The sequence below is a fragment of the Hyla sarda genome, chromosome 2 (assembly GCF_029499605.1).
Source record: "Hyla sarda isolate aHylSar1 chromosome 2, aHylSar1.hap1, whole genome shotgun sequence".
NCBI classification, from domain to species: Eukaryota; Metazoa; Chordata; class Amphibia; order Anura; family Hylidae; genus Hyla; species Hyla sarda.
Genome location: NC_079190.1, coordinates 42864585 through 42879828, shown reverse-complemented (window position 1 = coordinate 42879828; position 15244 = coordinate 42864585). Strand labels below are relative to the sequence as shown.

Genomic DNA, 15244 nt, shown 5'->3' with positions numbered 1-15244 from the left:
TGCTCTTCCAGCTGTTGCAAAACTACAACTCCCAGCATGCACTGACTGTCCAGGCATGCTGGGAGTTTTAGTTCAGCAACATCTGGCCCTTCAGATGTTGCCGAACTACAACTCCCAGCATGCCCTTCAGCTGTCTGGGCATGCTGGGAGTTGTAGTTTTGCAACAACTGGAGACACACTGGTTGGGAAACATTGTTTCTAACTCAGTGTTTCCTAACCTGTGTGCCTCCAGCTGTTGCAAAACTATAACTCCCAGCATGCACTAACAGACCATGCATGCTGGGAGTTGTAGTTTTGCAACATCTGGAGGGCCCCAGTTTGGAGACCATTGTATAATGGTCTCCAATCTGTGCTCTTCCAGCTGTTGCAAAACTACAACTCCCAGTATGCACTGACTGTCCAGGCATGCTGGGAGTTTTAGTTCAGCAACATCTGGCCCTTCAGATGTTGCCGAACTACAACTCCCAGCATGCCCTTCAGCTGTCTGGGCATGCTGGGAGTTGTAGTTTTGCAACAACCGGAGACACACTGGTTGGGAAACATTGTCTGTTTCTAACTCCGTGTTTCCCAACCTGTGTGCCTCCAGCTGTTGCAAAACTATAACTCCAAGCATGCACTAACAGACCATGCATGCTGGGAGTTGTGGTTTTGCAACAGCTGGTGCACCCCCCCCCCCCCTGTGAATGTACAGGGTACATTCACATGGGCGAGGCTTTTACAGTGGGTTTCTCGCATCTTGAGATGCAGCAAATTTTGCGCTGGGAAACTCGCTGTAATCCCCCGCCCATGTGACTGTACCCTAAAAACACTACACTACACCTACACAAAATAAAATAAAAAGTTAAAAACACTACATATACACATACCCCTACACAGCCCCCCTCCCCCAATAAGAACGTCCGGTACACCACTGTTTCCAAAGCAGAGCCTCCAGCTGTTGAAAAACAACAACTCCCAGTATTGCCGGACAGCCGTTGACTGTCCACGCATGCTGGGAGTTTTGCAACAGCTGGAGGCACCCTGTTTGGGAATCACTGGCGTAGAATACCCCTATGTCCACCCCTATGCAAATCCCTAATTTAGGCCTCAAATGCGCACTGCGCTCTCACTTTGGAGCCCTGTCGTATTTCAAGGCAACAGTTTAGGGCGACATATGGGGTATCGCCGTACTCGGGAGAAATTGTGTTACAAGGTTTGGGGGGCTTTTTCTTCTTTAACCCTTCATGAAAAGGAAATGTTGGGGTCTACACCAGAATGTTAGTGTAAAAAAATTAAATTTTTTACACTAACATGCTGATGTTGCCCTATACTTTACATTTTCACAAGAGGTAAAAGGGAAAAAAGCCCCCCAAAATTTGTAACGCAATTTCTCCCGACTACAGAGATACCCCATATGTGAGCGCAAAGTGCTCTGGGGGCGCACAACAAGGCCCAGAAGGGAGAGTGCGCCATGTACATTTGAGGTGATTTGCACAGGGGTGGCTGATTGTTACAGCGGTTTTGACAAACGCAAAAAAACCAAAACCCCACATGTGACCCCATTTCGGAAACGACACCCCTCACGGAATGTAATGAGGGGTGCAGTGAGAATTTACACCCCACTGGTGTCTGATGGATCTTTGGAACAGTGGTCCGTGAAAATGAAAACTTGTACAGCCCACTGTTCCAAAGATCTGTCAGACACCAGTGGGGGGCAAATGCTCACTGTATCCCTTGTTACGTTCCTCAAGGGGTCTCGTTTCCAAAATGGTATGCCATGTGTTTTTTTTTTTTGCTGTTCTGGCACCATAGGGGCTTCCTAAATGCGATATGCCCCCCGAGCAAAATTTGCTCTCAAAAAGCCAAATATGACTCCTTCTCTTCTGAGCATTGTAGTTCGCCCATAGTGCACTTCAGGTCTACTTATGGGGTACCTTCATACTCAGAAGAGAAGGGGTTACAAATATTGGGGAGTATTTCCTGCTATTAACCCTTGCAAAAATGTGAAATTTGGGGGGAAACACACATTTTAGTGGAAATTTTATTTTATTTTTTTACATATGCAAAAGTCGTGAAACACCTGTGGGGTAATAAGGCTCACTTTATTCCTTGTTACATTCCTCAAGGGGTCTAGTTTCCAAAATGGTATGCCATGTGAGGGTTTTTTGCTGTTCTGGCACCATAGGGGCTTCCTAAATGCAACATGCCCCCCAAAAACCATTTCAGAAAAACGTACTCTCCAAAATCCCCTTGTCGCTCTTTCCCTTCTGAGCCCTCTACTGCGCCCGCCGAACACTTTACATAGACATATGAGGTATGTGCTTACTCGAGAGAAATTGGGCTACAAATATAAGTATAAATTTTCTCCTTTTACCCCTTGTAAAAATTAAAAAATTGGGTCTACAAGAACATGCGAGTGTAAAAAATGAAGATTGTGAATTTTCTCCTTCACTTTGCTTCTATTCCTGTGAAACACCTAAAGGGTTAAAATGATGACTGAATGTCATTTTGAATACTTTGGGGGGTGCAGTTTTTATAATGGGGTCTTTTGTGGGGTATTTCTAATATGAAGTCCCTTCAAATCCACTTCAAACCTGAACTGGTCCCTGAAAAATAGTGAGTTTGAAAATTTTGTGAAAAATTGGAAAATTGCTGCTGAACTTTGAAGCCCTCTGGTGTCTTCCAAAAGTAAAAACTCGTCACTTTTATGATGCAAACCTAAAGTAGACATATTGTATATGTGAATAAAAATGTTTTTAATTTGTAATATACATTTTCCTTACAAGCAGAGAGCTTCAAAGTTAGAAAAATGCAAAATTTTCAAATTTTTCATCAAATTTTAGGATTTTTCACAAGGAAAGGATGCAAGTTACCACAAAAATTTACCACTATGTTAAAGTAGAATATGTCACGAAAAAACTATCTCGGAATCAGAATGATAACTAAAAGCATTCCAGAGTTATTAATGTTTAAAGTGACAGTGGTCAGATGTGCAAAAAACGCTCTGGTCCTTAAGGCCAAAATGGGCTTGGTCCTGAAGGGGTTAATAGAAGCAATTTACAAATCTGTTTAACTTTCTGGCACCAGTTGATTAAAGAAAAAAAAGTTTTCCACCAGAGTACCCCTTTAATGGGTTATTCGTATTTGGATGTGTATGGAATATATCCATTTTCCATTCAAGCAGAGAGCTTCAAAGTTAGAAAAATGTTCATTTTTTTAATCAAATTTTGGGATTTTTCACCAAGAAAGGATGCAAGTTACCCAAAAATGTTACCACTATGTTAAAGTAGAATATGTCACGAAAAAACAATCTTGGAATCAGAATGATAAGTAAAAGCATTCCAGAGTTATTAATGTTGAAAGTGACAGTGGTCAGATGTGCAAAAAATGCTCTGGTCCTTAAGGTGAAAAAAGGCTCGGTCCTTAAGGGGTTAAAGGATTACTGTCATTCAAACAAACTTTTGACATGTTGTCCCGGCATGTCTAAAGTTTAGATCACACCAGGTCTTACTCCTGAGACCCACTGTGATCATGAGTCTCAGCCAGGAAAAATGTGTGGCAGCAGGCGCCTCACTTCTCAGCTGTCACTCAAACCAACTCATTCTCTGCATAAGTCTGTAGAATAGATTGAGAGTCTAATAGAGTTAGAGGATAGGGAGCGAAGAGCGCTACCACACACTGATTATACCTTGAGATCTAAGCTTTTGATATATCTAAACAAATAATGCTTTAAAATAATCCAGGTGGCTGTTTTATATAGCTTGCATAACTTTTACAAATTAATGTTAATGGAGTTGTACAAACCACACAGCACTACAAAAGAACTTGGTGCCACGCTGTGTATGCAGCTCCCATTAACCTCTATGGCAGTTAAATGAACTACCGTATATACTCGAGTATAAGCCGAGTCCCTGTGCTGCGGCGTCAAGGCAACATCACTAGTCCGGAGCAGGCCCGGAGCGCGGAGAAGAGGGCCCTCCCGGTGAAAATGGACAGCCTGGAACGACTAACCCTCCCCACCGGACGGTCCCTGCAGCATAGATGGCCCGGACCAGCTCACCCTTCCTTCCCACCGAGGGGAGGTGAGTAGAAAAAAGGGGGGGTCTGGATGATGACGAAGGCCCCAGTGGTCTCCAACCTGCGGACCTCCAGAGGTTTCAAAACTACAACTCCCAGCATGCCCGGACAGCCGATGGCTGTCATTTTGCAACATCTGGAGGTCAGCAGGTTGAAGACCACTGGTGAAGGGATTGACAGGCGGTGATGATGAAAAGGGGGGGGGGGCGATGATGACGGGGGCCTGAATGATTACATGGGGGGGTGTATTTCCCACCCTAGGCTTATAGTCGAGTCAATAACTTTTCCTGGGTTTTTGGGGTGAAATTAGGGGCCTCGGCTCATATTCGGGTCGGCTTATACTCGAGTATATACGGTATGTACAACAGCCTGTTTGGCTCATTTCACCTTCCAGAACACCTCCGTACAGCCACAAGCTAGCCAACGGGGGCTGAGGGGCCTCGATCTTGATATATGAGTCTGACCCACACCGTCTGGACATTTATGGCATATCCTGGGGAGATGCCATACATGTCTACATGGGAATAACCCTTCAAATGACAAAATAGCTGAAACGGGTTTTGTTATTGATTAAAAAGTTAAAGTTTACTGCTGCAGTATTATCCTGCAACAGCTACTATATGTACAGAGAACTACAACAACGCCCTGTTTCGCTCGCACGAAAGGTACGAGAGGTCGGACTTGGACAAGTCTAATGTTCTGGTATACTTGTGATATAACCTAGGTATGGTCCAACGATATCCAGATTAAAAGACTAATATGAACTGGCTGAGGATCAGGAATAGAAGGTCAAGGGGTCGCGTGCCAAGCCTGGTAGAAGGTCTCAGTTTCAGAGCATGGAACGGGTCCAATGTAGAGGTTGTATGTCAATATCAACAACAAAGTAGATGGAAAGAAGAGAAAACAAACCAATAAAGATCTGAATAGTTCTCTGTCTGCTTGATAAACCTGGGGTGTAAACTTGTAGAGTATCAGACCGCAGTCATTCCTGATTGTTTACTTTTTTAGTTTTTTTTGTCACTGTTCTTCTGTATCAGGTTTTCTTATATATTTTTTGTATTTGTATTTTTTTTTTTTAAAGGATTCTACCAACTTTGGGAAATACTTGTGACAGCCAGTCCTGTAAATATAGGCCCCAGACATATGCTACTGTATGCCTATAGGATTTATAGCCATCCACATATATCTTTGTTTGCATACAGTTGTGTAAAAAGTAAATTAAACTATGTTTTGCAGAACAGACAACATTCTAGCAATGTGCAGCTATAAAACACAGCTACAGGACACCTAAGAAATTCATTTTCTGCATTATTGCAGTCATGAAGGAGGACATTCAGACCCTGTAAAAAAAAACGTATTTTACCCTATATATAGAGTTTCTACCAGTTATATAGGGTAAAATCTGATGACGGTTCCCTTAAATAATAAACTGAATACTGTATAATCATTACTCCTGCACAAATGAGAACTACTCCAATGTGACTAATTTACTATGCTGCTGCTGCTGCTGTAGCCCATCTGCTTCAAGGTTTGACATGTTGTTCAGAGATGGTATTCTGCATACCTTGATTGTAACAAGGTAATTTGAGTTACTGTTGCTTTTCTGTCATCTCGAACCAGTCTGCCCATTTTGGTATTTCATTTTCATCCACATAACTGGTCCTCCCTGGATATTTTCTCTTTTTTGGACCATTCTCTGTAAACCGTAGAAATGATGATGCGTGAAAAATCCAAGTAGATCAGCAGTTTCTGAAAAACTCAGACCAGCTCGTCTGAGCCATATCACATTCACAGCAGGGGCAGATCCAGAGTCTAGTCTCGGGTGAGGCACTATCAGAGTATCGTGCAGGGGTCAACACGTCCCCTCCCATAGACTTGCATTGAGGGGGCAGGGCGTGGCATGATGTCATGTCCATGCCCCTCATGATTTCACACCACACGCCCTCAATGCAAGTCTATAGGAGGGGACGTGTCAACCCCCGCAGCTCGCACCCAGCATTCAGAACAAAATGTTCCAAACACTGGGGCAGTGGACTACCCCTTTAAGTATGCAGCATAGATCCCCACATAAGTTTGGCAGCATAGTTCCCCCCACATTAGGTTGGCAGCATAGTTCCCCCCACATTAGGTTGGCAGCATAGTTCCCCCCTCAAAGTTCCCCCACATTAGGTTGGCAGCATAGTTTCCCCCACATTAGGTTGGTAGCATAGTTCCCCCCACATTAGGTTGGCAGCATAGTTCCTCCCACATTAGGTTGGCAGTATAGTTCCCATCACATTAAGTTGGCAGTGTAGATCCCCCACATTAGGTTGGCAGTATATTTTCCCCCACATTAGTTGGTAGGCAGTGGCCCCCACAGACATACATCCTCCATCATTATACAGTGTATGGCTGGAGGCTGTATGTCTGTATACTGCCCCACTTCAGTGCTCTGACCACCACTCCTCCAGTCCGGGGTCATGATCTACTGCTATGGCCTATAGGCTATAGCAGCAGGCCCTGGGACGAGAGGAGCGGTGGTCGGAGCATTGAAGTTGACGTGCCGCTGATACCTTACCATGCCAGCCAACACGCGCCCTCCTGCTCGATGCTCTGCTCCTCCACTCCTATGGACGCACACACAGGAGATCAGTGACGTCCCTGCGTGCTCTACCACCCGGCAGCCCCTGCGTTTTTAAAGTTAAGACGGGTCTGCAGAGTGTTAACCGAGCATCCTTGTGTCCCAAAAAGATCTTTCGGGACACAGCGATGTCCTCAATACTGATGGGGGAAATTAATCGGGGGGGGGGGGGGGGGGGGAGGGGGGATAATTGCCCCATCTCATAGACAGCAATGCATTTCTGTGCAGACTCTACAGAAAGAACTGACATGTCTATTCTTTCTGCAGACTCCAGAATCGGGATTTCAGCGGCATAAACATCTGCCGCTGAAATGTGGAATCTGGAATGTCCATGCGGAATTCTTCTGCAGAAATCCGTATGAAAAGTGCATTGTGTGGACGTAGCCTATGGCTCCGCACCATGCTGCCATACACTTTTATTTTGAATGTCAGTTTTCATGGAAGGCAATGTTGCCTGAATTGCTGCTATTTATGCTGGATATATGACATAGCTGCAGAAATCATATAAGCATCTGTAGCATGAGTATATGCAAAATGACATGCAACCAGACAAATACAAGCAAATGCATAACAATACAGAGAATCCTATTATGGAAATGTAGATGCCAGCTGTTTCAGTATATTAATAAGACTCTATATATAGCCAGGATCTTCCACTTCAGCCAACCCTTAGCAACAGCCTTGAGCTGTATTTACATTTTATATGCTTAGAGGATATCCCTGTCCGTCCCGCTCGGTAACACAAGTCCGTAGTGGCTAAATGCTGCAGAGTCAAGAACAGTCTACCATGATTTCATATGCACAGATACAGATGGACATGCCGCCTCTTACCCGATACTTTTTACTGATATCAGACAATCAGTGGAGCTGCCATTATTACAATAATTACATTAGTATGATCATTAGGGCCTATTTACACCTTCCACTGCGGAATTCTGCTTGGAAATACAGTGCAGCAGCCTCCCATCGTACTCAATAGAATTCTGCTGCACCATTTATACCAGTGTTTCCCAACCAGGGTGCCTCCAGCTGTTGCAAAACTACAACTTGCTGGGAATTGTAGTTTTGCAACAGCTGGAGGCACTCTGGTTAGGAAACACTCATTTATACTATGGAATTCTGCACCTCATTTGCCACTAAAAGAATAAATATGTTCATAATTTCGTCGGAATCCGCTCTGAAATGCATTGTCGTCTATTGAGAAGGTGCATTTCCGAGCAGTCCTAGCGCAGGCTTGTTTAGCTGGTGCCCACTCCAGACAGAGATATTTCGGGTGAAGATTGTGTAGTGTGAATGAGCCCTAAAACTTTTACCTATTTTTGTTATTTTTTTTTTGCATTAAATTTTTTTCAATTTTAACGCATTGACATACCAATGTTTAACTGCCGCAAAATACTACTTCACATAACCACAGATGGAGAACAGCTTTGGGGGCTCTAGTAATATGGCCATACATCTGTCCTTTATAGGCCATGTTTACAGGACAGAATTTCCAAGTGGAATCCAGCAAAAAAAAATTGTTGAGTCCAATTGACTTCAATTGGATTCTGCTGCACCATGCTCATGGCGGAATTTTAGCGGTGGAAACATTTGTTATGGAAATCCCGATTCCTGCCTCCGCCAAAAAATTTCTATTCTTTTGTCGAAATCACTCGGAAATGCATTGCCATTTACGGAGACAGCGCATTTCTGAGCAGTCCTGGGCCGGCATTTTCTGCCAACAACGGCTATTTACAGAATATCGTTATCCAGGTAGAAAATCTGCAAATATTCCGCCGTATGAACATATATTTGTCGGCCAAGCAAACTATCTTTCAGAATTCCTTTTTCACTTGGCTGAGCTTAGCGTGCGTGTATTTTATATGGGGAGAGAGAGGAATAGACTGCTTCCATACAAGCCATGTTCTCTACACATTTCTATGTTTCTAAAGGTTTTATATATGAGCACAATACAGACATCCTCCATACAAGTTTCTGGACTCTGTTATAGATGGCCATCTCCCTTTTACAAGTCTCCCTGAATAAGGGCAATCATACATCAAGTATCTTCTGTGGCCTTCAAAACAATTAGCTCACATAACTGCTGTCAGCGCGATGCCAACCATCCCTCCAGCTGAGCCGCTGATTGATTTCAGATAGACTGCACTAGTTATACACGTCCATAGATAATAGATCTGAGCTGTCAGATAGACTGCACTAGTGACTCATAGATATTGTGGTGGCCCAGTACAGGAGTTGTACCCCTGTACCCTAGCTGCCCTGTCAGGCAGCCTCCCTGCAGTGTCCCCTGGGCCCCCTGCACCTGTTCCCTTTGTATAGTTATCTTTATGCTGTGTATTGTATATAAGACTGTTATGTCTTTAACCCCTTAACAACGCAGGACGTCCTGCGCCGGCTCCCGCGATATGAAGCGGGATCGCGCCGCAATCCTGCATCATATCGCGTCGGTCCCGGCGCTCATCAACGGCCGGGACCCGCGGCTAATACCACACATCGCCGATCACGGCGATGTGCGGTATTAACCCTTTAGAAGCGGCGGTCAATGCTGACCGCCGCTTCTAAAGTGAAAGTGAAAGTGACCCGGCTGCTCAGTCGGGCTGTTCGGGACCGCCGCGGTGAAATCGCGGCGTCCCGAACAGCTTACCGGACACCGGGAGGGCCCTTACCTGCCTCCTCGGTGTCCGATCGACGAATGACTGCTCCGTGCCCGAGATCCAGGCAGGAGCAGTCAAGCGCCGATAACACTGATCACAGGCGTGTTAATACACGCCTGTGATCTGTGTAGAAGATCAGTGTGTGCAGTGTTATAGGTCCCTATGGGACCTATAACACTGCAAAAAAAATGTAAAAAGAAAGTGTTAATAAAGGTCATTTAACCCCTTCCCTAATAAAAGTTTGAATCACCCCCCTTTTCCCATAAAAAAAATAAAACAGTGTAAAAAAATTAAATAAATAAACATATGTGGTATCGCCGCGTGCGTAAATGTCCGAACTATAAAAATTTATTATTAATTAAACCGCACGGTCAATGGCGTACGCGCAAAAAAATTCCAAAGTCCAAAAAAGCATTTTGGTCACTTTTTATACCATTAAAAAATGAATAAAAAGTGATCAAAAAGTCCGATCAAAACAAAAATCATACCGATAAAAACTTCAGATAACGGCGCAAAAAATTAGTCCTAATACCGCCCTTTACGTGGAAAAATAAAAAAGTTATAGGGGTCAGAAGATGACATTTTTAAACATATAAATTTTCCTGCATGTAGTTATGATTTTTTCCAGAAGTGCGACAAAATCAAACCTATATAAGTAGGGTATCATTTTAACCGTATGGACCTACAGAATAGTTATAAGGTGTAATTTTTACCGAAATATGCACTGCGTAGAAACGGAAGCCCCCAAAAATTTCAAAATGGCGTTTTTTTTTCGATTTTGTCGCACAATGATTTTTTTTCCGTTTCGCCGTGCATTTTGGGGTAAAATAACTAATGTCACTGCAAAGTAGAATTGGCGACGCAAAAAATAAGCCATAATATGGATTTTTAGGTGGAAAATTGAAAGGGCTATGATTTTTAAAAGGTAAGGAGGAAAAAACGAAAGTGCAAAAACGGAAAAACCCTGAGTCCTTAAGGGGTTAAGAACCGTTGACATGTGATTAACCAGTGTCATGTGATTGTAACCCTGTGAGGTGTCAGTGACCATGTGACCATAGGGTGACCTATGGGACCCCTCCTAGTCTCCCCCATATAAGTCCTGGGAGGAGCTAGCTCACACTCTTGAGTTCCAGTTAAGTCTTTGCTGAGGTCCAGTGCAGTCAAGTCCTAAGAGTGTGTCTGGAGTCCAGAGGAGGCCTCAAGTCAACCACACAGCCACAAGTCTACAAGCCCACAACCCCCAGGTCCCAGTCAGAGCCTGATAAGCAACAAATGAGGTATAGTCAGTCTCAGTTAAGTCAGTCAAAGTCAACCTGTCTTCAGTCAGCGTGGCCTGCATCAAAATTGTCCCAGTCCACTGCAAGTCCCAGCAAGTTCTAAGGTCTCCGAAGTCACTGGTCACCTCCGTGGGCCTGGCTAAGCTGTATAGACTATTCCACCTGTCTAACTCAGTAAAGCTACCGTTGTTCCGTCGGAGTCATTACTGCCCCCGTGCCTAGCCCAGGATCCAGCGCTATGCCTTCGGGTGGTATTGAGGATAAACCATGCCCTGGCGTCAGGAACGCAGGGGGTTAATGTCATCTGCCCCTAGGGCAATGCCATCTGCCCTCATCACACCCTCTACCACAACTTTTGGCATCCGACGAGGAGGATATGGGTGTGCGCCCAAAATACACCCCCCCAGTCTGAACCGTGTCCAGTGTTACAGAGTAAAACGCACGAGCGTGTGACAAAAATTTTGCCAGAAATTGTACGGGACTTTGTCTGTAAAAAAAAGTTCATGTCAAGAGGCGCTTGTGAAACCGAGGGGGAGGTGAAGAAAAGACTGTTGTTTGCCATTGTGAACTGTAGAGAGCGTGTACCTGAAAGGGTTAACTTGGCCCGGCATTACCCGCACGCGTGAGTGGTCACAGCTCCGCCCCATCAGTCCCCAGCAATGACGCCTCTTCAGTACAGCGAGGAGGAACCAAAGAGCCACCCTGTGTTTCACAGGGGAAGATTTTGCTGACCGGACCAAAACCGGAAGTTCCCTGGGCGCAGCCATATTGGAGGCTCCGGCTGCTGTGCTCGTCTCCGCTATCATCATCAAACACCCGCTGCAGCGCAGAATCTGCAAACACCAACGATTGTCAGCATCAAGTCTCTGGGGCCTGTAGCCATCAATATTACCACGTTACTGCCCGCAAGTCTGGTCGCAAGACTATCCATAACCGGATGCCTGCAAAATAGAGGGGGAGTATGCATTACAGTACCCCCATTAGTCAAGTCAAAGCCGCTGCAGCACTCCAGCAAGCATCTTGAAGGGGAACGCACCTTGTTTCTCTTAAAGCGTCCCCCCTGCCTGCAGTCAGCATGAACAGCCCTGGTGTTCCAGCGTCTGCACCGGTATTCATGGGGAACCCTGTCCTCCCTACCTACAATGGAGACCCCTTCACCTTGAGGGATTTCAAAGAGAGGATCCAGAGTTTGTTTGTCTTTAACTCTTTCCCTCCTAACCAACAGGTGCAACTGCTAACAGGACAACAGGGATCGGCACTAGGCGAAGTCCGCACCTGGCCAGCCTCCGAGAAGGTGACTGTAGAGCAGATCTTTGAAGGACTGTACCAGGTATTTGAGTCACACTCTCCATCAGAGGGTCGTCTCCAGCTGTATGAAAGGTGACAGAAGCCAGTTGAGACCTTGAGAACGTATACTGTAGCCCTACAGAATGCCCTAGAGACTGTTCAAAAATTAGATTGTATAACTCCGGAGCAGGGCAACAAGGTGTTAATGTACAGATTTATTGATGGGGCTCATAATAAGTGGGACAAAGCCCAGATGAGATTGTTAGCGGTCCAAAACCCCAACATGTCATTCCCCGCTTTCAAAAGACTGGATATCCAAGTGATTGAGTCAGGAACTGAGTTAGAGGAAGTTTGTCCACCTGTCCAAGAGCCACTAGGGGCGGTAGCCAGACCAATACCACCACCATCACCAGCCCCCACCCCAGTGTCATCTACTTTGCCAGTCACCACAGCCTCAGATCTACAGAGTGTTAGGCAGGACATTGAACAACTGACTAAGGCTGTGCTTGCCACCCGGGCCGCTCGACCTGACAGTGAACCCCCCCCTGCCTAGAAAACCTGCTCCTGCTCCCCGCAATTTCAATTACTGTAATCCTCCACCCAATAAATACTCAGGGATTCAAAGACCTTTTTGCACTTACTGTAACAAGTCAGGACATTGGAAAATGCAGTGTTGGGATTTAAACGGATTTCCCCTGAGGTCGAGGACCGGCCCTCAGGATAACAGTCATCAGGTCTAATCCCCGAATGACCTAAGTCAGGACTCCCACTTTATGTCGCCTCCTGCCCCTATATAAATATTGTTGTAGAAGGTGTACCTTTAGAGGTGTTGATAGATACAGGGACACAAGTGTCTACTATGCCTAAAAGTGTTTTTTATCAGCATTGCGATGCTAGTTTATTGTGTGAGCCTGATGATGTTAATTTCAGAGTAGTTGCGGGTAATAGGCAACCAGTCCCCAGACATGGATACTGGGAGCCAACGATTTAATTGGGAGAGCATGTACTTAGCGGGCAGGGAGTGATTGTAACTAATGTGACAGATAAGGGGTCTGCAGAGTTTATATTGGGGATAAACATTATGAAAAATTGTGTCGCTGAAGTATTAGATGCCTTGCATGCCTCTCTTCCCCATATGTCCCCTTCAGACCAGCGGGCTGTGCAGCACCACTTGAAAGTTCTACAGGCGGAGCAGAAGTTTGCCAACAAGCAAGGTGAAATCTGCAGAGGACGAGTTCAAGTCATCAGTCAACCCAACACGGAGACAATCATCTGGTGTTGTGCACGTCCCAGAGTCAAGAATAGGGACTATCAGGCCCTGCTGGAACTTATGCAATTAGAAGATCATCCTCTTGTGCGAGCTGCAAGAAGCATTGTCACTGTCACCAATGGGAGAGTCCCAGTGCGGTTAGTAAACCTGTCTGATTCTGTTACTGTCTTACCCAAATATACTCCAGTAGCTCAGTTGTACCGCCTACAGTCAGAAGACATTGTGGCAGAATGTCTGGTGGCCCAACAGCGTGCAGTCCAAGTGGCCAAATAATCCAGTGCAAGCCCTCCAGAGCCCTGGTGAGCGCAACTCCAGGTGGGAGACGACACTACCCCAAGGGACCAAGTCAATGGTGTCATCAATGTGGGCAAAAGGTATCATGAGGCTTTCAGCAAACATCCCACAGACATATTTCCATGATCCAGCACCGAATCCTCACAGTAGACAGTCCGCCTATCAAGGAAAGACACGGCCCGGTCGCGCTAGGCATGTACCAGACTGTCAAAAAGATGCTGGCCGACATGAAAGAGGTGGACGTGATATAAGAAAGTCAGAGTCCCTGGGCAACGCCACTTGTCCTAGTCAAGAAGAAAAAAGGGACATCCGCTTCTGTGTTGACTACAGGAAACTGAAAAATGTCACACATAAAGATACTTACCCTTTGCCAAGGATCGAGGAGTCAATCACGGTCCTCGGGACGGCCGCTTACTTCTCCACCCTGGACTTAACCAGTGGATTAACCAGTGCTGTGGAGGATCGGGAGAAGACCACCTTCGTGACACCCATGGGGTTGTTCGAGTTTAAATGTATGCCGTTTGGGCTGTGTAATGCCCCTGCTATGTTCCAGCATCTGATAGAAAGGTGCCTGGGCCATCTGAATTTTCAAAGTGTCTTATTGTACCTGGACAATGTCATTGTGTATTCCAAGTCCTACCAGGAGCACCTCAGTCATCTGTCAGACATCTTTCAAGTCTTAATCAAGCATGGACTGGAGATTAAACCGTCAAAGTGTAATTTGCCCAAAACTCAAGTCCATTACTTGGGTCATGTTGTCAGCGCAGAGGCAGTCCAGCCCAATCCTGAAAAGGTGGAAGCTGTCAAGGACTGGCCTACCCCATGCACGGGGAAAGATGTCAGGAGCTTCCTGGCTGGCTACTACCGCCGCTTCATTCCAAACTTCGTCCAAATTGCAGAACCCCTCACAGCTTTCCTGCGGGGTACGGTGAAGGAGAACTAAAATGGGAAACTACCTATTGAATGGCCCGAAGAGCAAGAGATAGCGTCCCAAGCTCTTAAACGTCTGCTGACAGAACCCCCATCTTGGCATATCCAGACTACAGTCAGCCGTTCCTGCTATATACTGATACGAGTTTTGAAGGTCTGGGAGTTGTCGTGTCCCAAGTCCAGGAAGGACGAGAGCGAGTGATCACCTATGTCAGTTATAACCTGCGAGGAGCAGAGAAGAATGATGCCAATTACAGCTCATTCAAGTTGGAACTTCTCACCCTGGTATGGGCCGTGACCGAAAAGTTCAAAGACTATTTGGCTTCCTTTTACTGTCTACATGGATAATAACCCGTTGGCCCATCTGAACACTGCCAAGTTGGCTGTTATCGAACAGCATAGGGCTTCAAGATTAGCCAATTACAGTTTCACCATCAAGTACAGAAGTGGCAAGTCAAATGTCAATGCCGATGTACTGTCTCGAATGACCCTTGGCGAAGAACCTCCCGTCAAAGACGTGTGGGAAGACATGGAGATGCCCCCATTTTACCAACAGTTCGTGAACCAGAATGTTGTGACCACCCTCATGGATGGTGAACCCAGGTTTGAAAAGGTTAAAGAAGACCTATACACTTGTAAGGCCCTTCAGGACAAAAGTCGAGTCATGGGGGATCTGTTGGACTACCTTCTGGCGAAAAAGGTACCAACCTGTCTATGCCGGGCCCAGTGTGATTATGAGCTGAAACATCTGTGGCGACAGGGGAAGCGACTGTTTGTGCACAAAGGACTGTTGTACCGAAAGTCTCTGGTGATCAACTTCATCAGATTCTGGTTCCCTGAAGAGATGCGGCGATGG

The 15244-nt window shown here is 45.7% G+C and overlaps 1 protein-coding gene across 4 annotated transcripts in view; it reads left to right on the top strand.

Annotated features, from left to right (window-relative positions):
• LOC130358413 (sarcolipin-like) overlaps positions 1-15244 on the top strand; it is a 161404-nt gene that overhangs the window by 87035 nt on the left and 59125 nt on the right. Inside the window, exon 1 of one of the 4 annotated variants that reach the window (XM_056561629.1) lies at positions 3917-4061. The exons of 2 other annotated variants lie outside the window; for them this stretch is intronic. The gene's annotated coding sequence lies outside the window, so the exon portion shown is untranslated. Of the gene's footprint in view, positions 1-3916; positions 4062-15244 lie in introns of those variants that run through there. One more of the 4 variants, XM_056561634.1, reaches the window with a different exon arrangement.